The sequence below is a fragment of the Peromyscus maniculatus genome, chromosome 3 (assembly GCF_049852395.1).
Source record: "Peromyscus maniculatus bairdii isolate BWxNUB_F1_BW_parent chromosome 3, HU_Pman_BW_mat_3.1, whole genome shotgun sequence".
Taxonomy (NCBI): Eukaryota; Metazoa; Chordata; class Mammalia; order Rodentia; family Cricetidae; genus Peromyscus; species Peromyscus maniculatus.
In genome coordinates, this window is record NC_134854.1 from 8,180,191 (window position 1) to 8,203,918 (window position 23,728).

Sequence of the window (23,728 nt, forward strand, 5' to 3'; positions counted from 1 at the left end):
TCTATTTCCTTTTTGAAGAAACTTTGTGCTCAGTGCTTTGTGAATAAAATGGCAGTGATTTTATTTCCAATGGCCATCATTTCAATATCTGCACAGATGAATACTCTCTTTATACAGTTTGGAATTATGAAGTGGGTCCAATTGAAGAAGATGACCTTTTCATTTTAAGTCTTTGTGTAAATTGTTACTTCGTTACAACAGCTGAGCCTGCAGAACAAAAATCAGTCACTGAGACGTTTATTGCACAGAACATGATTGTAGAAAGTGCATATGCCATGTCATAGCCATGTCTTCTTATGAAAATATACTTGTTTTTACATCACTATACATTACCCAACACAATTTTGGAAGATAATTTCATAATGGTAGGTATTGTTGATATTAGTATACTTTTGCCTACTAAACTTGTATATTAAACCTAAAGATAACTAATTTTCAATAGATGATGCATAGTTAATAAGAAATAACAAGATACATTCATCAGAGTGTCAATACAGTTCACATAAAATGGGACTATTTAAAAGAATGTGCTCCTATTTGAGACAAAAGGTGAGAAAGCCGTGAGTCTACAATGTGGACTAATCTGGAAAAATATAATCAGATTTTTATTACTTGTTCTGTGTCATTGGAGAGATAGTAAATTTTTTGCACCTTCATGTCTCGATTTGTCAAATAAGGATAAACATGTCATGAACATCAAAAGTTGATTACAGTAGTGATACATGTTTGACATGGTATAAGCTAGCTGTCATGAAGTAATTGATAGTGGCCATGGTATCATGGTGTCATGAAGTCACTGATAATGGTAATGCTGATGTCAAGGTAAAAAATGATGGTGAAAATAATGGTGGCAGTGAAGATGGTCACAGTGATGATGTGATGATAATGATGGTGATAACTGCTACTCTATCTTTAAATAAAATTCACCTTATAATTAGAGTTAGAATGGGACAATTGCTTTTGGGTTCACTAAAGTTTTGTTTAGTAAAAGTGATAAATGATTAATGTGAACAAAGAAGAAAAAAATCTCAATATGTATAAAAATGCTACTGTATTTCTTTCAGTTCTGTATTGTTGTTTGTTTTAGCCCAGTCAAGAGACACAACCAGAAATAACATTTATTCTTTATTTTGTTCAAATATGTTCCAAAGGAATGGTAATGAACTATAAAATGAGATACCCAGGAAATTATTCCAGCACCTTCAGCTTCACAAGTGTTTCTCACCTGTTTGTATACTACCTCTGGAAATTACAGTTTGAACTTTGTTACTGGGAATAAATGTGACAGCCTATGAATAACACATTGATGTTATATCTTTTAAAGATATTATGGAGAATGAACTTAAGTAAATAATTAAAAGTTATTATTTAAACTTGGGCAAACATTTTGGGAAGGTTGGGAGTTTAATTTCCTAACGATATAAAATATGGTATTAAAATTGTCCATGGATCACTCTGATATGGTGGTATTTTATTTGTACTGAAATGTGATTTTCATTGTATGTTAATAAATAAAGTTGCCTGGGGGTCAGAGCTATTAGAGCCATAGCTAGAGCGTGGTGGTGGTGGTGGCGCACACCTTTAATCCCAGCACTTGGTAGACAGAACTAGATAGATCTCTGTGTGTTCAGGGATACAGCCAGCATTGGAGACATGCGCCTTTAAGACCTGGAAGGCCGTACTTACAGGTAGTAATGAGGCAGTCATGTGTTTGGGTTTACAACCAATGAGAAGGCAGAACAGAAAGACTATATTAAAGACAAACACACAGGAAGTAGCTCTTTTTTGGAGAGGTAGGAGCACCGCAGGATGAAGGGTAAGATTTTAGCTCTGAGCTCTGACCTCTTGGCTTTCTCTTCTACATTGGTTCTGTGTTTCTTATTTAATAAGATGGTTGGTTACATCTACACTCTGACAGCAAACAAAGCTCTTTGAGTCTCAGGCAAAAAAACTATTTACTGACAAAATATATTAGCGTTGGTTTTTCTATCAAGTGACATGTCAAGATACCTGTCATTTATATACAGATTTTAGAAAACTTGGAGAAACATTGGAATTATCAGCTTCAGAGATTTTTGTAGGGATGTTATATAATTTCTTTCTTCTCCTCATGAAACAGGTAAGGGGCATTTGTTCTCTAATCTCATCTGGGGAAGAAGGTCTTTAGGCTATAATAGAATTTTGTGATGTATGCAAAAGAGTTATGCTTATTATTATTATCCCCTGAAATGTGGCTAGACAGATCCAAGAAGATACATCAGCCTTGGATGTGGCATTATCTTTCACTTTTTTCCATTCATTCATCCTTTAAGCCAAGTTGTCAGTCATTCTTAACACAGCCTTGATAGTGCAGAAACATAAAAATCAGTCATTCTTAAGACAGCCTTGATAGTGCAGAAACATGAAAATGCTACTGCTACAGAGCAGGCATTCAGTAATCACTGACTGACTGGAGATTCCTTGCCTGAGTTAAATGTTGCTATTGTAGAATACATAGAAATTGATGTATTTATATATGGATGAGGCTTTTCCCAGTCTGGCTTAACTATCACATCAATAACATTTTCTAACAGTGTCCATACATTTTATACTCTAGTTACTCTGAGTTTACCTCTCTTTTGGGGGCTGTTTAAATTTCTTCTAGCATTCTCTTAATTTACATATTTGGTCCCCAGATTTGTCATGACTATTTCCAATCTAATTCAAATTTTAATTCCTCTATGAATTCCAGATTTTCCATAACAAATTTGGTCACTTTTCCTTTCTAATTACACTGTACTGTTGAAATAATAGAATATCACCTATACTTATCAATACTTCATTGGCAGAAATTTAAAGTTTTACTCATAAAATACATCACAAAGGAAACAAATGTTGTTTTCTTAGATTTTGTCCATGAATTTCTATGAAATGTAACTTGTGTGATCAGACTTCTTTGCCATTTGTAGGCAAGTCTTGTGATCCTTGAAAATGCTGATGACAAAGTAAAAGACTAGAATAATTGTTCACAGCCCAAGGGACTACATTAGTGGTGTTAGGTACAAGACAGAGGTGAGTGTTGGAGTTGGGAGAAGAGAGTCTACAAGACACCCTTCTTACGTGTATAGCAAGTGAGTACACACTTAATAAAAGATTTTAATCCCCAGTTTCATGATGCATCACTCTAAAAATAGAAGTGTCTTTGCCTAGAGATAATAGTATCTATTAATCAACTAATAATGATGATATCAAACACAAGACCTCAGAGAAAGTTCAAAGAGTAAATAAATAATTTCTAGCACATAACAATTTTGAAAAAACACACTGGGTTAAGGGAGAGGTACTTAAATCAGAGGAGAGATGATGTAAACTAGAATTATCAATGTATTCAAAACTAAAAGATCAATGACTCTGAGTACAAGTGCACCAATGCCTGCTCTCTGAAATGGTTTTCTCCTTTATAGGGGTCATATTTCCATTCACATTTAATATATGATCTTGCTTTCTTGTTACAAATTGCCATCAACCGTGTGTGTGTGTGTGTGTGCCTGTGTCTGTGTTTGTATTTGTCTTTATTTCTGTGTTTGTTGTAGAATTCTTCTTGATGAGATCAAACAAACTAAAAAACAATCCCATAACAACATGGTACACTACTCATTAGTCAATCTTTTACTTTCTGTCTTAACATTCTCATTCTATTTTTATTGTAAATATATGATCATTTGATTCACTCAAAATTATTGCAGAGTGTTTTTCCTATTTGATTGAGTGCATGTATGTGTATGGAATGATCCTGTATAAGTATATATTTGTACATGTGGGTTCATATGAAGGCCAGAAGATGTTGGGTACCTCCATCCTGTATCATGTGCCATTCTAGCCTACCTATTCAATTTTATTAGACTATTTATCTATCTTTGTAGTAGCATACAAGAACTAAATAAGAAGATGAGATAAGCTACTGAGTTTACAATTAAACCTACTGGAATTGTGAGAAAAACTGATATACTACATATTATTTCTTGAACAAGGTATAAGTTTTATGATTACTAACTATATAGCTCAAGAGACTCAGAATCATATGATGCGAGACTAATTGCTATTAGAATAATAAAAATAAAAATTTAAAGGCATTATCATATATCCACCAAAGTAAGTAAGAAAATAAAAAAAATACCCCAAGTTTTAGTCAACTGTGTAGAATCAATGATACATATATTCCTTATGGAACTGAAAATTGGGAACACTGTTTTCCCATCTTTTTTGGTGATGCATAATAAAGTGATAACATTTAAAATCTATGATATAGTAATTCCATTTAAGCTATATAGGCAATACAAATTTGATTTATTCCTAAGATGATCATGTCCATTGCATACTATTTTGTAACAATATCAATTTAAAACAAGCCATCTGTTCATCAACAGTAGAATGCATTTGGAGAATGATGAAATATTCAAAAGAACACAATTAACAGTACTAAAGAATACAAATGAGCCTTTACTAGGGATATCAGTATGGATAAGTCACAGACAGAATTTTGATACCCAAAGTTGTAGGGCAAAAAACAATATATTGCATGACTCCATTTACTAAAAATTGCTCTATAATAAAAAAAAACGAGAATAGTGATCATAATTAAGAATTAAATAGAAAGGTTTATCTCACCAGTAATCAGACTGAACTTTTAGGGTGTAAAAATAGAATTAATCTGGCTATGGGAAGTAGCTATATGAGCAAATATAAGTCAAACTTGAAACTCAACATTATGAAGAACTTAACCCTAAAGTCTTAGTTCTTTACTGTCATTTAATATTATTCTTTAAAAGCAGGAGTGTCCTCTTGTGTTGAAATTATTGTATAACATTTAGAATCATATTACATAATATTTATTACAAATTATCATAAGTACATTGATAAGACATCAATTTAGTGAGAATTGAATGCTCCAAAAGGCATATATTTTTAAGTCTTTATCATTTTTTCTAAATTAATATATTTAAGGCATGGAATTTTCAAATATTAAATATTGACATTTTATAATAATTCTATACAATGTTACTGAAAAATGTCTTTCAGCTGATGATTCTCTTTAATGTCACCTACAGTTCAATAGACCTTCTCTTAAATAACAGTTATCAATTCACTCTTATACCATTTGAAGCAAAAATAATTACAACTCAGTCTCATCAAAAGTTTCAGTAATGATATTATATTGAACTTTGATATATTGCAATAATTTACCTTTAAACAAAATCTATGACTCTTGTATTTGTTTTCTTCAAGTTCAAATTCTTCAAATTTCTTCAGAAACAATTTGATTTTTAACCATAGAACTGTAAGAAAAGGGATTGAGTAGAATAAAAATAATACTGTTCTCTAGGTATGGGTGACAAAATCTTCACTTTAGAGAGAAAGATCTCAGTAGTAATAGAACTGAGTGGATCAGTTCACTTTTAATCACTTATGCTCTATGTAAGCAGAAGTTTCTGTCCCACCAGCAGCTCCCAAATAAATACACTGAGACTTATGTTAATATCAAATGCTTGGCCAATAACTCAGGCTTGTTATTAGCTCTTACACTTAAATTAACCCATATTTCTTATCTATGCTTTGCCACGTGGCTCCCAGCTTGTTACCTCATTTTCTATGCATCCTGCTTCCTCTTCAGCTTAAATTTTGAAGTCAATATATTTTTAAATATATAGGTTGGTTTAATCCACTAATTTTAAAAATGCAATGTATCCAAGAGGATGTTGTACCTTCATTAGCAACCAGAAAATTTAAGACAACACAATAACATACAGAATCCAGATCCTCTGTGAATTTCCAACCTTTATGTGGCTTATTATATTCTTTTTATTACTCATTTTAACAACTTTATTATTTGAAACTGTTTTTAATCTCTGACTGTCTCTACCCTTTCTCTTTCTTCTCCCAAGCCTATGTATAATTTTAAACACACTGTAACTTATTTAGTGGTATTTTTCTGTCTGGATCTGTTTTACAATGCATTTGTATTGTTCTTTGATTGCATGAGGTCAGTCTTAAAGTGCTATGTCAGCTACCTGCATTGCTCAACGTAGCACATGGCAGTAGCTCATGGGTGTTTTCAGCTGCCCCCCTCCCACAGGCAGTTGCCAGGAGATATCACCTCTGACTCCCCACTTCTTCATCCAGCATCCTTAGTTTGGTTGTCCCACCTATACTTCATGCCTGGCTACCAGCCAGTCAGCTTTTTATTAAATCAATTTGAATGACAAATCTTTAGAATGTATAAAAGTATTTTTCTACAGCATTTATCCCTTTTTGTCCCATTGAAAAGTAAGGTTTTCATTTTAACTTAGTAAAATTATATACCTAATAAAAACAGTAATCAAGTAAGAATTACAATTATAGTAACTAGTCCATTTGTATTTGGCAAAATTAGAGAAAACATTCTATCATCTACTTTATCTTTATGACTTTAAAGCTTTATTCTTAATTTACCTTTTATTATAACTAAGGAAAATTTTAACTATGACTATTTAGTCTTCAATTCCATCAAAGGATGAAATGCTATCTAGTGACAGGGACATTTGGCTATGGTGATATTTTATTTGTGCTCTAATAAATAAGCTTGCCTGGAGATAAGAGGAAAAGGCCAGCCACTATATTAAACATAGAAGTCAGGCAATGGTAGCACATGCCTTTAATTCTATCATTCAGGAGGCAAGAATCTGTCTAGATCTCTGTGAGTTCAAGGCCACACTGGGAACAGAGCCAGGCGTGGTGGCACATACCTTAAATTCCAGCACTAATTAACCATGGAGGTCTGTACAGACAGACAGCGAGTGACAGATCTGGGCAGGAGGAGGAAATGATATAGCTGGATGGAGAGAGGATATGAGATAGTAGATCAGAAAAGCATATAGGCGTGGGTATATAGGAAGTAGGTCTCTTTGGAAGCTGATGGTCGGTAAGGTGAAGTTGACCTGTGACTTTTCCTATTCTTCTGATCTCTCAGGTTTTAACCCTGATATCTGAATCTGGGTTTTTTATTTTATAGGACCATTTAGCAATTCATCTAGACAGTCACTCAGAGCTCTTCTGAAACATTGGGGGCATCCATTTTTGGGCTACAGGCCTAGTATATCTGACAGACTTTTCTGAAAAGCAGGGGATTTTGTAGGACTGTCTTACATTGATTTCGCAAAGTTTGGCAGTTAATTTCTTTTGGTCCACTTGGACAGTGCACTATCAGCAACTGAAGCAAGGGCAGTTTCTTTCCCAGTGGTTAACATTTGCCACAAAGAAAGCAAACTCCGTATGGAGTTTCTTTGATGACTATCATCATCTCTGAAATAAATTGGTGCTGCCAGGAGCAGACATGTCTCAATGTCATGAAAGACTTAGGTTATTAAACATATTAAATGCCATATTCTGTAGGTCTTTTAAGTGTTTGAAGACATCTTTCTATCTAAATATATCTATTTATGACTTTGAAAACATACCTAACATGAATATTAGTTTGACTATCATAGATGAATATTTATCTGTATTTATTAATTAATATTAACATAATTCCATAAACAAGAGTAGAAACATAAATACAGTGTAACAAAATTAACTTCAAATCTGTATCAATAAACCATAATCCAGACCAATGTAAAATACTTTGAAATTAATAGTTGTTTTTTGGATTAAAGTGGATTCAATAATCTACCATTTTATCCCTATTATTTCTATATCATATCCTCCTTTTTTTTCTTTATAAAGAGATATTTCATTTTAACTCTTTTGTTTAGCTTTTTTTTTACTATAATCAATAACAGCTTGTAACCAACCCCGTTGAAATGATAATAAACATTCATAACCTAATTTTCGGAATGTGAGTGTTGTTTTCTAGATAACTTCTTGTTGTTTGGGGATGCTGGTAACCTTTGGACCCTGAGAAAAGTTAGGATATTGGTTTGGGTTGTAGTAGTATGTGAGACTGGATCCTTCTGACCCTGCTTCTCAAGTGCTAGGATTAAAGACATGTGCTACTATTGCCCAGCTTACATACTAGGTTTTAAGAATATTTTTAAGTTAGAGACTTTCATCAAAAATAACACTTTGCAAGAAGGTTGCAGAAGTTGTGTTTAAATAATTCAGAGTCTAAAATAATTAAGTAATGATGACTTATCAGAATACCTTAGGTCATAAAAATATACCTACAAAATAAATATTAATGAAGTTCATCTATATATGAAGACATTACAAAACTGAATTGTTTTGTTATTTGTCTAGATAGTAATTTGATTTCTTTGTCTGACATAAATTTCATCAGGGTTTAAAATATTATAAAGATTTACTTTCCCTAAATTCTAAAAGCAATGATTCACTGACAATTATCAAAATGATTTTAAATGTAGAGTTTATTATTTGAATTGAACACACATTCCCTCACTCAGTGCCATTTCCATGTACTCTCTTCCTCTTCTCCTTGTAAATACTTTTGCTGTGATTAATGTAGAGATCTTGGAACTAGACCTATAGTGGCTATTGATTTTAGTAATGATTCAACGGGTGGTGAGCATGCAAAGTCTTGTAACCCAGTGCAAAAGTGGATTTATTTTAATTGAACCAGATAAGGTGGGAGAAGAGAATAGCTATAAATACAGTTCATATTTTTATATTATTGCAAACTGAAATGAAGTGATACTCATTTTATTTTTTGTTCTGTACTGTAAAATAAAATCTTTGGTTGCTTATACATACATATATATGGGAAACATTCCAATAATTTCATAGAGTTTTACATTTTGCTAATTTTTCACAGATTAAATACCAGGGTTTATCAAGCTGTAATTTCATAACAAAATGATGTTGTCAGAATTGTCATATTTGCCCAATTTTGTGACTACCCATGTAAGAAAACTGGATATATTTTGATAATGTGAAGCTGAGCTGAAACTAATGAAAACATTTCCCTGGTGTCTATGCTACTAATCATGTGAGATAATGAAGATGTGTCATAAACTACTTTATGTACTATAATATTAATACATGACTGAAAGATATTAAAATAGTGTTGAGGTCACATGTATTGCCCAACCACTCAGTGGCAGAAGAAAAAAATTACATATAATTCTATCAATGGTGGAAGAAATTCTATCAATTTCATGTCAATTCCATGTAAAAAGAAGAACCAGAGTAAAAGAAAAACTTTGAAATTAATGATATGGGTCTAGGATAAACTATAGTTCTGAAAAAATAAACTAATAAGAAAGTTGTTATATCCAAAATGTATCTATATTTACAAAACTAAATAGTGAAACAAATTCACATTTCAGTGATTTTGCAAAGCCAAATATTTCTTAGTAACTATAATCCAAATCAATTAACACAAGATACAAGCATTCAAAAGGTTCAACACTGATGTCTTCTAAAAAACATGCTTATTTTAAAAGCTGAAATTAGATTCTCCGCTTACACCATATATCCCAACCACAGTTTACGCTCCATCCACTTCTCTCATCCCTGCCCATACCTCCTCTCTCTCCTGTATCCACTTCCCTTCTGTTTTAATTTATAGAGGAGCAGGCCTCCAAAAGATGACAGCCAAATACGAAAAAATGAAATACAAAGACAAGGCAAAAGCCCTCACACCAATGCAGGACAAGAAACTCAATAGGAGGAAAGGAGTCCTAAAGAGACATAGAAGCCAGAGACACACCCACTCTGAGAATTAGGAGTACCACACAAACAGCAAGCAAACAGCCTCAACCCCCTTGCTCTGCTTCAGTCTCTGTGAGCCCTTGTGAGCCCTGCTCAGTTGATTCAGTCGGCCATATTCTCCTGGTGTCCTCCACTCCCTCTAACTACTACAGTCTTTCCTTCCTCTCTTCCACCAGGTCCACCTATCTCAGAGGGAGGTCCCAGATGGAGACCCCCCGTTTAGACTATTTCACTGCATAATGTCTGACTGTGGGTCTCTGCACACACTCCCATCTACTGCTGTAGGAAACCTCTGTAATGACGACTGAAAAGGTCATTGGTCTATGAGCACAGCAAAATGTCATTGGAAATCATTTCATTGATCATTTATTTATTTATTTTTTAACAGTCATGTTTGTGTCTACTCTAGGTCTCCGGGATACTGTTCCTGTGACATGAGCCTCAAGTTAAACAAGCCACTGGCTGGCCACTCTCACAAGTTTTGTGCCACCAGTGCCCCCGCATATCCTGCAGACAGAGCAGATTATAGGTTGAGGGTTTTGTGGGTGGATTGGTGTCCAGGTTTCTCTTTCAGTAGCCAGCAGAGTGTCTTCCTGCAACAAAGAGACTAAAACATAGGAGTGAAGGCGCCATGCAAGCACCAGCTCAACCTCCCCACAATCAAAGTTGCATTCAAAAATAAATGACATTGTTGGGGTGATATTGTGTTCCCCAAAATATTGTGCATCCTAATTAACGTATCTGGGATCAGAGAACAGAACATTCACTAGATATAGAGGCCAGGAAATGGCTGCACACATGCCTTTAATCCTAGCATTCCAGAGGCAGAGATCCATTTGGACCTATGTAAGTTCAAAACAACACTGGAAACAGCCAGGCATGGTGACTCATGCCTTTAATCCCAGGAAGTGATGGCAGAAAGCAGAAAGGCATGAGGACCAGGAACTAGGCTGGTTAAACTTTTAGGCTTTTGAACAGCAGTTCAGCTGAGATCCATTTGGATAAGGACTCAAAGGCTTCCAGTCTGAGGAAACAGGGTCAGCTGAGGAACAGGCGAGGTGAGGCTGTGGCTTGTTGTTCTTCTCTGATCTTTCAGCATTCACCCCAATACCTGGCCTTGGGTTTATTTTTATTAACAAAACCTTCTAACAATATGTGCTACACATTGTTATGTAATATCCCATTTCTCTTATTTGATATTTCATTGTGATATTCTTTATACACCTTGCCGTAGCTATATTAGACTTAACTATGATTTCAAGTGCCTATCAACATTCTTGGCCATATCCACTGATGTCCACACACATTTAGATTTATTAGGAGTTAGTCTTCAGGGCCACAGGATATAAATTTATTACAGTCAAAAATACTGCAAGCTTTACAAAAATTATACAACTGAAACCTATAAATTTACTTTGCTTCATATACTTAAAAATTTGTAATATTCATATATTTTGAACTTTTGTCATTTTGGTGGACAAATAATGACATCACAGTACTATATCAGAGAATGACTTAAATTAATTTTTATTTTATATCTTCAGTGGTCATTTAGATAAATTTTTTTCTGTTAAGTATTAATTAAAGCATTTTGCTCATATATCTGCTAAATTACATATATTTTATCATTTATTTTGATATATTTGCTCATGTATTTTTATCGTTTGTAAATGTGTATAGAAATATGAAAATATATAAGAATTAGGTATATGAGTATTTCAAGGAGTATATGTGTGCAATAATTTATATATGTAAATTAATATAGATTCAAAACTATGCATGAATAAATATATACATATTACATTGTCAGATATTTTATTGAATATCTTCTCCCACAGTGTGAATATATTTCTCAGTTTTAATACTCTTTTTGATCAGTTGAAGTGTTTCAGCTTACTGTAACTAATTCATCAAGTTTTATTGCTGATCAGGAAACCTTGAATAATGCATTAATTGTGGTTGTACTTTTAAATAACTACTAATTATTAAATTCCATGATGTTTTATATCTTTAGTAGTCATTTGCATGTGTTTTTTATAAAATTGCTTCTTCTAAATTTATAAATTTGCTTCTTCTAAATTTATAAAAATTGCTTCTTCTAAAATGTTAATATTATCTGTAGTGTTGCCATTTTTTAAAAGGTTTAAAATATTTTTGAGAATTTTATACATTTTTAATATTGTTAGATGATCTTATATCCTCCATTATCCCCTTTAAATTCCTCCTACCTCATTCTTCTTTTTGTAATCCATTAAATTCATTTCCTGATGTCCATATATTCAAGAGTGTGAGGCCACCCACTGGAGAATGGAAAACCTACCAATGTCCATATCCTCAATAAAGTGTGGTTCTCTTTATTTTTTTTTATCTCTTTATTCTCTCTACTTCCAAAAGCTCCTCATTAAGAAGTGTGGGGGGTGGGGTTGGCTGAAGACCACCATCTACTCCATTAATGCTGGAATTGCGGCTAGTTTGATCTTCAGTAGCTTATTCCAGTAACCATAGATGCTCTGGGTTCATGAGTGGAATAGCAATGTCATGACCTGAGAACAGCATCATAGTACTCTTTCCTCGTCATTTTCCTCCTCTAACATTCGATCTGTGTCCTCTTCCATCAAGTACTTGAGTCTCTGTGGTGGTGCAGATAATATGGACATACCATTTAAAGCTAAGCACTTAGTATAGTATTCCCAGTACTTTGACCAGTTATTCATCTTTCTGTTGATAGCTGTACACTGAAAAAAAAAAACTTCTCTCACTAATATTGAGAGCAATCCAGGTCTATATATAAATATAGACTATTTAGAAGGAATTTGGCACCATGGCCAAGTTAATACAGTATATTTTAGGGTCTATGAGATTTACAGGCATTGGCTTTGACTGTGATCACAATAACAAATATGAAATTCTCTTCCATGGAACAGATTCAAACTCAATCAGAAAGCAGTAATTACCCCATAAAAAAATCAAACCACTATTGTACCAGAAGACACATCTTGCCTGGCAAGTTATCATTGCAGCATGCTATTCCAATGTTGTATCCAGCCTTGGATATACCATTGATTTTGATGTCTTAGCTCACCCAGCAACCTGCATGACACTTTCAGATGATAAAAGGTAGGCACAGGAAGGAATTTTCTCAGTAAGTTTGAGTACGATTTCTCACTGTCCTTCAGGCACAGTGTGTGTGTGTGTGTGTGTGTGTGTGTGTGTGTGTGTGTGTGTGTGTGTGTGTTCTGTGCTCACACACATGCTTTGATTTTTGTTTTTGTTTTTTTGTCTGTTTTGTTACTGGGGTATTACCACATTCTTATGGCTTTTACCAAGATCAATGACAATAATAATGTGTGTTATTCTGGAGAACTCTAGGGTTTCTCTAACTGTTAACTTTTTACTTAATAACACATGTCATTTGGGATTGATATTGTCCACCCAAAAAAAGGAATTTGGGCCAAAATTTTCAGTGTGTATGTGTGTATGTGTGTGTGTTTGTGTGTGTGTGTGTTTGTGTGTGTGTGTATGTGTGTGTGTTTGTGTGTGTGTGTGTTTGTGTGTGTGTGTGTGTGTGTGTGTGTGTGTGTGTGTGTGTATGTGTGTGTGTGTTTATCCCAACACAATGATCCTGAAAAGAAAATAGAGAAAGATTGGGGAATTTTAAGTTACGTGATTGGTGCTTTGTGTATTTTACTTTAATCTACTTTGTCTTTTTGTTTAGTAGGATTTCACCAGTTGAAAAAAAATGAAGAAACAAACAAACAGAAACTTATAGACAAAAGTATTTATTTTAGCTTATCGTTCCAGAAGGATAAGAGTTTGTCATGGCAGAGGACAAATGGGAGGAAAGGGTCAGTCCAGGAAGCTGAAAGGTAACAACATCATTGCACAGAGGATGCAGAGAACAAACTGGAAGTGTGATGATATCATAAACCCCTAATCTGCCCTTGGCATTGTTCTTTATCTAACAAGGCTCTATATCCTGAAATTCCATGTCATCCCCAAAAAAGCACCACCAACTCAAGACCAGGTAAATTTTTTCAAAAACCTGAGCAAATGGGGCACATATCTTTTTCAAGCTATCATATGGTAAGAATTGCTTTTCATGGTATTCTTAAAACTAAAACATTAGCCACAGAGTGTCATTTGTTATTATTGAAATAAACTACAGATCATCCTCAATTAACATACACAGCATTCAAAATAGCTGAGTGTCATAAAAAAAGGAATTTAATTTTAGTATCTAATTGTTTTTGTCTTTTTAACTCTGTCTCTGTGTGTCTGTCTGTCCTTTTCTGGCTCTGTTTCTCTGTCTCCCTGTGTCTGTGTGTGTGTGTCTCTGTGTGTGTCTGTATGTGTGTGGAGGGGGGGAGGTATGAGGGTGGTTGAATGAGGGAAGAGAAACTGACTATTTTTAAGTCATAGGCCCTTAACATCCATGTTCACTCAGCTATGATGTCATGTGTCTGGATAAAGATCAATTAAAAGTCATATATTAGATCTGTAAGTTGTAGCATGAATCTTAAAAGTTCTTATTAATAAAATCAAACCTGAGGCCAGTTATTGGGGTGAAGCTGGTAGATCAGAGAGACAGAACAAGCCACAGCTATCTCACCTCGCCAATTCCTCAGCTGGTCCTGTTTCCTCAGACTGGAAGCTTCTGTGTCCTCACCCCAATGGCTCTCAGCTAAACTGCTGCTTAAAAACCTGAATGCTTAACCAGCCAAATGCTTAACCAGCCAAATGCTTCTAGTTTCTCGTCCTCACGCCTTATATATCTTTCTGCTTTCTACCACCACTCTCTGGGATTAAAGGCTTGCTTTCTGGGATTAAAGGCGTGTGTCACCATGCTTGGCTGTTTCCAATGTGACCTTGAACTCAGAGATCCAGAGGGATTTCTATCTCTGGAATGCTAGGATTAAAGGCGTGTGCTATCACTGCCTAACTAGTGGCTTTTCAGTTCTCTGACCCCAGATAAGTTTATTAAGGTACACAATATTTTGGGGAACACAATACCACCACAGTAAGTTAAGTGATAAATGATCAAATTTGCAGAAATTCATTCTTTGTGTATGAGAGTTCTTTAAAAGACAACACTTTTAACATATATCTTTAACTAGTATGCCTACATAGAGAATTATTTAATCATATTTATATTTGCAAGATTCAGTTGAGAATGGATATCATACAATGAGACTCAGTTGGGTTCAATCTTCTAACATTAGGCATATTATCCATTTCTCTCTTTTCCTTCTTATTTGAGTGACTTATGTTCTTCCATTAAAATTACATTTGTATTTCCTCAGTCTTGTTGATGAAAGTGCTGTGCACATAACAATGAAAAATTTATTTCAGCTTTCCCTTTAATTTTTAGTTTTGTGTCCTGTACCTGAACTACTACCATGTGCTTACAAAGTGAGATCTATAAATATTGATAGACTGAACTAAAGCACACTTAAAGACATAAAAGTAATTCAAAATGTGTATTATTCAGTGTCTGGTTATTAGACAGGATCCATCAGGAAACTGAACAAGAAAATATCCATGATTCCAATGACCCTGCCCTATAATGGCTTTACCTTAAGACTTAATACTACATCTTACCTCACCAACTGAAGCTGACATTTGAATTTAGGCTAGAAAGGAATGTTTCTGCCTTCCTAAGTTAATTCAAATCAGTATCCATTTTGTGAACCTCTTCATGGTTTGATAATGCTATTTTCCTCCTTTCTCTGTATTTTATTTAATGGATACAAACTTCATTAAGACTTGTAAAATAAATTTTTAAAAATTTAATGTATGACAAGAATATAGTCATTCTTCACTGACCTTAGTGAAACCCAGGTTTCATGCATTGGGTTGTCTTTGTAATTATAGGTACAGGTATTTTATGAAAGGAATCAAACTGATCTGGTAACTCATTGGGTTGCCTTTGTAATTATAGTTACAGGTATTTTATGAAAGGAATCAAACTGATCTGGTAACTCATTGGGTTGCCTTTGTAATTATAGTTACAGGTATTTTATGAAAGGAATCAAACTGATCTGGTAACTCATCAGATCTTTGAGGAATAAATTCTTAAGGTTTTGCATAATTTAAGTGGATAAAGAGCATCCTTCTAAGTAGAAAAACATACTTGTTCCCTACACAAAGTATCAAATAGTCACTGATGATCCACATTATGATTTTTGATGTGCGCCTACTTCCAGTTATAATGAATGAACTTACACTCTCTCTTAGTAAAGTGCTGTCACGTGTCATCGTCAGATGAACTAGGGAGATTATCCATGCTCCCACAGTCACATCTGCCTTGCACACAAGAGAAAAAATAGAGTTCTTTAGAAGTGAGATCTTTCTCTTCATGTTCTTTCCAAACTGGTCAGTCACCCTTCTAGTCTCTTCTTCATTGCTTTTAAATTCTAATGGAAATGAGATCATGCTATAATTGTCTTTTCCACCTGAATGTTTCCTCTCAGTCATTTTCCAGTTCTTCACATGTTTTCACAAATAATGTAGTTTCTTTATTTTTATGAATTAGTAGTACTGAAATGTATATATTACCTTATTTTCTTTATAAATTTATTTACTAGTGGATTTTTATGCTATTTGGATTTCCTGTCTGTTTTAAATCAGTTAATTAAATTAATTTTTAAAGGCAGGTTCTGATATTGGATTTTAGACAAAATAACAAACAGACATAAAATATATTCTTTCAAAAAATTTTAGGTAAGACTTGTGGGTCTACTTGGTCCCTACAAAAAGTATAATCAAATAGACTCTGACAGTGTTTTAATCTGTTAGTGATTCATTCTGATTATTGATTTGTCCCTGCTCCCAGTTACAGTATGTGTGTGTGTGTGTGTGTGTGTGTGTGTGTGTGTGTGTGTGTGTTGATGTATGTAGGTATGTAATTTTTTTGCATTAAACATGAATAGAGAAATTTCTTATTAAAACTAACAAAGTAAAAGCAAGTGTGTCTTATATTTCTTCAACTTACTACCTATGAAAAGTTTCCAGAGTACAGGAAAGGTATGAGAAATCTAGCATCTAGTCAGTCATTTATAAACTGAAGAGAAATTACTAGAAGATGAGGTATACTTTCACATCAGTTGTACACAGGGCCTAGAAACAGAGAAAAGAAGATTCATTTGGTCAAAGATAGCCTCAAACCCTACAATTGGCTCTCCTGTGCATTTAGATGAGTAATGTTATACATGGCACAAATGCAGGAGAAAACTTTCAAAGAAAAACAATCACCAAAGAAAATAGTGAAGAAAGGATAAGATTTTCCAAGGGATGGAATAATTCATATCCTTACCAGCCAGATAAGCAGACCATATAATTCTTAGGATCATGTTATGTTACAACAGACTGTTGTCTCCGTAAAGGTGAAATTAGCCTGTATTAAATGCTGCTGTAATTCTACCTAGAAAAGACTGAAAATGAATCAAATCATGTTCAGTAAACCTGCATTTCTTCTGCAGGCTGCTATAGTAAATCCATTTTCTTTCCATTCCGGGAATCTTCTTATTCTCAATGGTTCACATCTCCTTCCTCTTCAAATTCAGTAACATTAAACCAATTTCTGTCATACTTCCATTTTTAAAGGCCCAGAGAACTAATTATAATGTTTTACATGAAGATCAGGTAATTGGTAATAATTTCAATTATTTTGATGACCTTAATTCTCTTTTATCATTAATGAGCAATATGTTCACAAGTTTTAGGAATGAGGGCAGGTTTTCTCAGAGAGGCCTTTTCTGCCTATCACATCATATAAAATGCTTATCACATGAAGATCAAGAAAATTTGGAAACAATGGCTGTGATGGATATTAGTAACAACTTGAAAGACCTGAATTACCATAGATGCATCACCTCTATCATAACTATGTTTAGTTATCAGTTTGTCTCTAACAAAGTTTGGCTCATGGCAGCCATCTGAAACCTCATGTGTTAAGGCGGTGCCCTGATCATGGTGCTGTAGGAAGTGGTGGGAACTAAGAGGTGGGACCAAGTCAGAGGTCTTAGATTATCAGAAGCATTGGCATCAAAAGATTCTGAGGTGTTGCCTTATTCCATTCCCTTTTTCCTCTTTGAAACTGTGATATGAACACCTTTCTCCAGTGCAGGATTAAGAGAGCTCTGTGAAGTCATAATTTGAAAAATCTTACCAGATATAGCAAAGTCACATGGATTTATGGTATCACCTCACCAGTTTCTTAATGCAGCATTGGAAGAGAAAATCTTTAAAACTGTAAAACATGTGGACAAACTTGTGAAACTACCTCCTACTATTAAACAATAAGAAGCCCATTAAGAAGTAAATTTTAAAGGAGGTATAAATTACATATATCCAAAGTGTCAGAAAGCACATATAATTTACAGGAAATATAGCAAAAACCAAATAGAATATATCATGAAGAAACAACACTATACCATAAAACTGAAAATAGTAATACCACAATACCATCTGCCCAGTTTTTTGTTGCATTGTTTGTTTTTTAACTTTATGAAGCATAATTTCTTTCTTTTTCTTTTTTATTTATTCTTCTCTCATATATTAGATCCAACTGCAGTTTCCCATCCTCCCTCTCCTCCCAGTCCCCCACCACCACCATTTTAAGTGGATAAAGGGAATTAAAATTTGTGAATGCATATGTTAAATATGACAACTAGTTAACACACAAGGAAATAATGTAATAAGCTTCTTATATTTACTTACACTCAGAAACTTTCCATAGGCATATTAGTAATTCAACAAGAATATGCTGACTTGACCTATTTCTAAGGATGATGGCTACGTTCTTAAACACTCTGTCTGCAGCACCAAATGAAGGTCAAAGGAAAAGATGAAGTTGAGGTTTAGGATCTGTACATTATTACAAATCATATAATGTCAGGATACACTCTCAAAAAGGAACTCAATTGTGTTTAACCAAAAATACTAAAATTACATGTTTTTGTTAGAAAAATAAAGGACATTGGTTTAGCATGACTAATGATAAAAGTACAATATTTCTTTGACAAAATGACAATTCATTATACAACATGCAATATCTTTAATAAGGCACAATTCTAATCTAGAATATGTCTAAACCTTATCTATAACAAATTCAAGATGCCTCATTATAGTAAATCAAATGTATCTTAAATATGACTGAATAATATCTTACCAAGTTGGCTTATTATAGTAACAATAGCAAAAAGAGAATAAAAGAAAAAAAACATTCCTGTGTCTGTTGCTTACTCAGGTATTTTGTGGATACTGCATATTCTTGGTCACATTTCTTCTATTTGGGTTTTTCTCCCAAAAGACACACTGGATTATGAATGTCTAGCAGTATGCTGCCATATATCCATTTACTAATATAAAATGCCAACTATTTACTGGCCCTTCCAAATAGGTCTTTGCCATATCTCCTTGACATGGTTTGAAAGTCAAGTGATCCTGGGATATAAGCTATTAATCACAGTACCTCCTTCTTATGTCACTGTACATGCCCCTTACTTTGCGATTATGAAGTACTCTACCTTGGAAAAACTAGGAGCATTGAAAAGATTTTTACTGTGTTTAGGCAATTATTAACATATAATATAAGAATATGATCAATATGATATAGAATTTCAGAACTCATTCTAAAAAAACACCAAAATATTATTAGTTCTATGAGTGACTTTTCAGCATTATCTCCTAGACACACAAACAATTTGACTAACCAAATCTACTGCAGCTTTTTCAAGAGTAGTGAATGCGTGTGTCAGTAAAAAGCATATACCATAATGTCTATAATTTTTTTTTACTGATTCTCAAGACTTAAAGGAAAGTAACCCAGTTGTCTTCTAGCTACACAATGGATACTTATTTTATGGTACATTTGTACAATTGATCATTGTAAAATAACAATAAAGAGTAATTACTGATGAAAGCAATCATGGATGTAGCAGACGTCCTGATGAATATCTGTATGATACCATATATAAGTGACACTAATCTATGTAATCGAAGTAAAATACAGCTATTTTCTCCAGAGCCTATGATTGGAAGAAACACAATGGGAACTTCTAAGATTTGGGGAATGATACAGGAAGTGATTATATGTTATATGGAACTACAAGCAGGCTTTGTGTTCTTTGTTTTCCCTCTACCATATTATTTAAAAAGGACGAAAGTCTTGGATACAGAGCATTTTCTCACAGAAAGCAAGTTTTGAACACTTACCTCATTAAATGGTATGTCCTTCAGTGTAATCGCTGAATATTTGCCTGAGCTGGAAACGATCATGGCTCAGTGGTTAAGTGCTTGCTAAGCAAGTATAAAGACAAGAGTTTGAACACCCAGAATGCACACAATTGCTGGGTAGGTGAGGCATCTTGCCCACAGTTACAGCCCCAGAAAACAGAAAAAGGGGTTCCCTAGAGCAAATTAGCTGGCAAGAGAAGTCATTTCAGTGAGCTCTGGGTTTGCTTGAGACTCTGACTCAATTATTAATGTGGAAAAGTTATAGAAGATTTTTCTAATCATCAATCTAAGGGCTGTCATAGAAGGTAATAGAAACCTTAATATGTGAGGTCCAGATGGAGGAAGTGGATCACAGGAGTAGAGTTTCTATGAGTTATAGCAATTAACTGTTCTTCCAGGTGACCCAGGTTCAATTGCCCAGCATCCACATGCTAGCTAACAGCCATTTGTAAGTCCAGTTCCAGGGCCTCTGACACCCCTTTCTAGCACTGACATGCACTGCATGCATGTGCTGCACAGGCATACATGCAGGCAAAACACTCATACACATACAATTTTAAAAAAGCACAAATCTTTTCTTTAACTAAGTGCTGTAAATCTTGGTGCTGTCTTACTGTCTTAGAGGAACTCTGTGTTTATAAAATCATTATCCTCAGTATATTCTATTCACAGCCATCAATAGCATTACAGAGGATTTCCATACTTTCATAGTGGGTTAGAATGGTTACTCTTGTTTGACTTTCTGAAACCCTTTCAGATTACGATCTGCATTCGTGGAACATTTTCTTATTGCTTATGTTGCATCTATTTCCTTAAGACCCAGAAAAAAGTGATACCAATTCCTTCTTAAGCTCTTCTATTTTAAGAACCAAATGCATCAGGTCAGAGAAACCTATGAATAATCCTTTCTGAATTGTGGTTATGGATTTATGAACAAAAGTGAAATGATTATGCTTAATTTTTTCATTTATTATTTAAAGGCAAGAATTATTCCTCTTATCCAGTAACTCTTTTAAATAAATATAATTAAGTATCTAAAATGATATTATCATTTGGTTGTCTCAACATCTTATATGCCCAGGCTTGTATAAAAAGTAAAGGTGACCATTCCTTATACAAGTTCACAGAATTTCCCCCTCTCTTCCTATTTTAAACTTTCTTTTCAGCTAGAGGCAGAGGCATGTATGGAGGAAGTCAGTAAATCATGCGGATAGCTCAGCCTCATCATTTCATACACTCGCACTTGCAACTGGAAATACTTACGTAGGAATTTATATGGTTACATTAAGCTACTTCAAACTCAGTGCATGCTTTTCAAAGATTAACTATGTTTCCTATGCTGCACAAACTCCATGGCTGAACAGGCGGACCCTGAAAATAATAAACGGGCAAGAAAGGGCTGAGGCCTGCTCTAGTGTACAGTACTTAAACTGAAAGTTGAAGCTGTGACAAAGATGTTCTATTAAACCCTTTTATGGGTTAATTTTCCTGGGAGCTTTATTGACCAAGAGTATTTTGTAGCTGACACTGAACAACAGAATAACATCAAGTTCTTATATGCAGCAAATAGTATCTTGGTGTAGGATATGAAAATAAGACACAAAGAGTCCCTTGGAAAGGCCATGAAATAGTGTTATAGAATATTAAATCTACTGCAGATAGCCAGCAGTGTGGAAGCAATAGTAAAACTGACTTGGAAGTTACAAACTGGGAAGTATTAATTTATTTCCTGTTAATGCCTTTCTAAAGGAGTTCTTTGGGGGCCTCACAGGGATCATTTTTAAATAATGCCATTTTCTTACCATTTTACTTTCCATCCACTAAATTTTTAAGGAAAAAACTCTTAGAAAAAAGGTTAAGGAAACGGAACTCTTTCTGATGGCTGCTGCTCTAACTTCATTTCTGTTGCTTAAACAAATCCCCCCCCCCCAAAAAAAAAGCAGTGCAGGTGACAAGGTGTGATTTGGCTGACAATTCCAAGGTACAGTTCATTACATGAGGAAAATAAGGTAGAAAATCAAGCATCTACTAGCACGGTCAGGACAAAAGAGAGAATACATGCATGCTTGCTTGCTCATTCTTTTAGCATTCTCCTCTCATGTTCCTCAGCATCATCACACTGTCTACAATGGGCTGGCCCTTAAAGCATTAATTAACAATTAATGCAGTTCTACTCAGACATAAGAAGTGGTTAGTCGGATCTAGGTCATTTCTCATTAAGATCTTCTTCTTGAGTGATTCTACTTTGCGTCAATTTGACAATTAAGATTATCTAGCTTAGCCACTTTCCACTCTGGCATCCTGAGTTCAAAAAACTGCACCCATTAAAACCAATGTGAACATGATGCGAAGAGAGTACATGTTTTCTGAAATGGAGAACAGAAGTTTGTGAGTTCCTACAGGCACTGGATTAACTAGGAAAACTATTACAAGTGTTGGAATCGTTCACACAAATAAAACATCAATGAAGCTAGTCATATAAATAGACTTTTCCTCTGGGTGCAAGAACAATTTATGTTACCAAACATTTTTAAAGCACCAAGGCAGACTGATCTCATGAAGTCAATTCATTTATTTTGAAAGGAAAGAATATCAACATGGGTGCCTAGGGAATAATATTTTATCATTGTATGCATGCTGACATTCAGGGGATCTGCAACCTGATGTGGTATATAAGCTGCTTCAAATATTGTGAAGCTTTAACTGAAATCCCAGTGTTAAATCCAACTGTACACTTCTCTGTTGTCAACATAATTTTAGCCTTCCCGCAATTACTGTAGGATTTGTTGCAATGCTTATCTAAATTTAACTAGACCCGACATCACACCTTATATTCAAATAAGCATGAATTTAATGTGATGAGTGAATCATCTAAAATGTATCTCAAATATCAATATTTGTAGATCTTTGGACAAGCTATTACCATATCAATAAGAATTAAATTTAAATTAAATGTAATCCACTGGGTTGCATAATGTTATCTTTGTGATATACATATGTACATACTATAGTTATTTATGTATAATACACTATAATTATGAATAATTTATCATGGAAATATATAGTGTCTAGAGTGACACATTTAATTTGATATTAATGAAATTATTAAAATTCTAGTACTTTAATTAGCCGGTTAGCTCACTGATCTGAATCATCATATAGATTCCAAAGTTTTGCTTTGCATTTTCATGTAAAGATTACTTAGAAATCAAAATGTATAGAAACACACTGTGACTGTCTTGTGCCTAGAAAGAAATGAATTATCTTGAGAATTTGGGATTTTGCTTATACATAGCCACTGCTGATTATAAATATTTTTAAATCCCTTACTTAAACAAACTAAATGAATTTTCAATTGGGAAATTTGGAAATTATGATGTATTTTCTTATATGTTATATGATCTTCTAAGAAATAGGAAAACTCTTCAATGAAGTTCCATGTTTACATTTTCTCCAGAAACAATAACATTTTGTTGTATGTATCTATTGTGCTAGATATGTTCTACATGTTTTAAATAATTTAAATGCTGTAACACTTAGCACATTCTAACATATATGAAAGTTAATATTCCTGTAGAAATAATGACAAGATGGGGAAAATTAGCAATAACCACAAAACAAAAGAAGAGTAGAAGTCTGAGAAATGAATATATAAAAGACTCACTTTGCTTTTATTTATTATACATTTTATTAAATAATCTTCATTATATATTATGCATTGTTTTATTATAAATTTACTATCATCTTCTTTCCCTGACTTCTTACTAGAATCAGCTAGAAAATGTTTTAAATGCTACTGTCTGATCTGCAA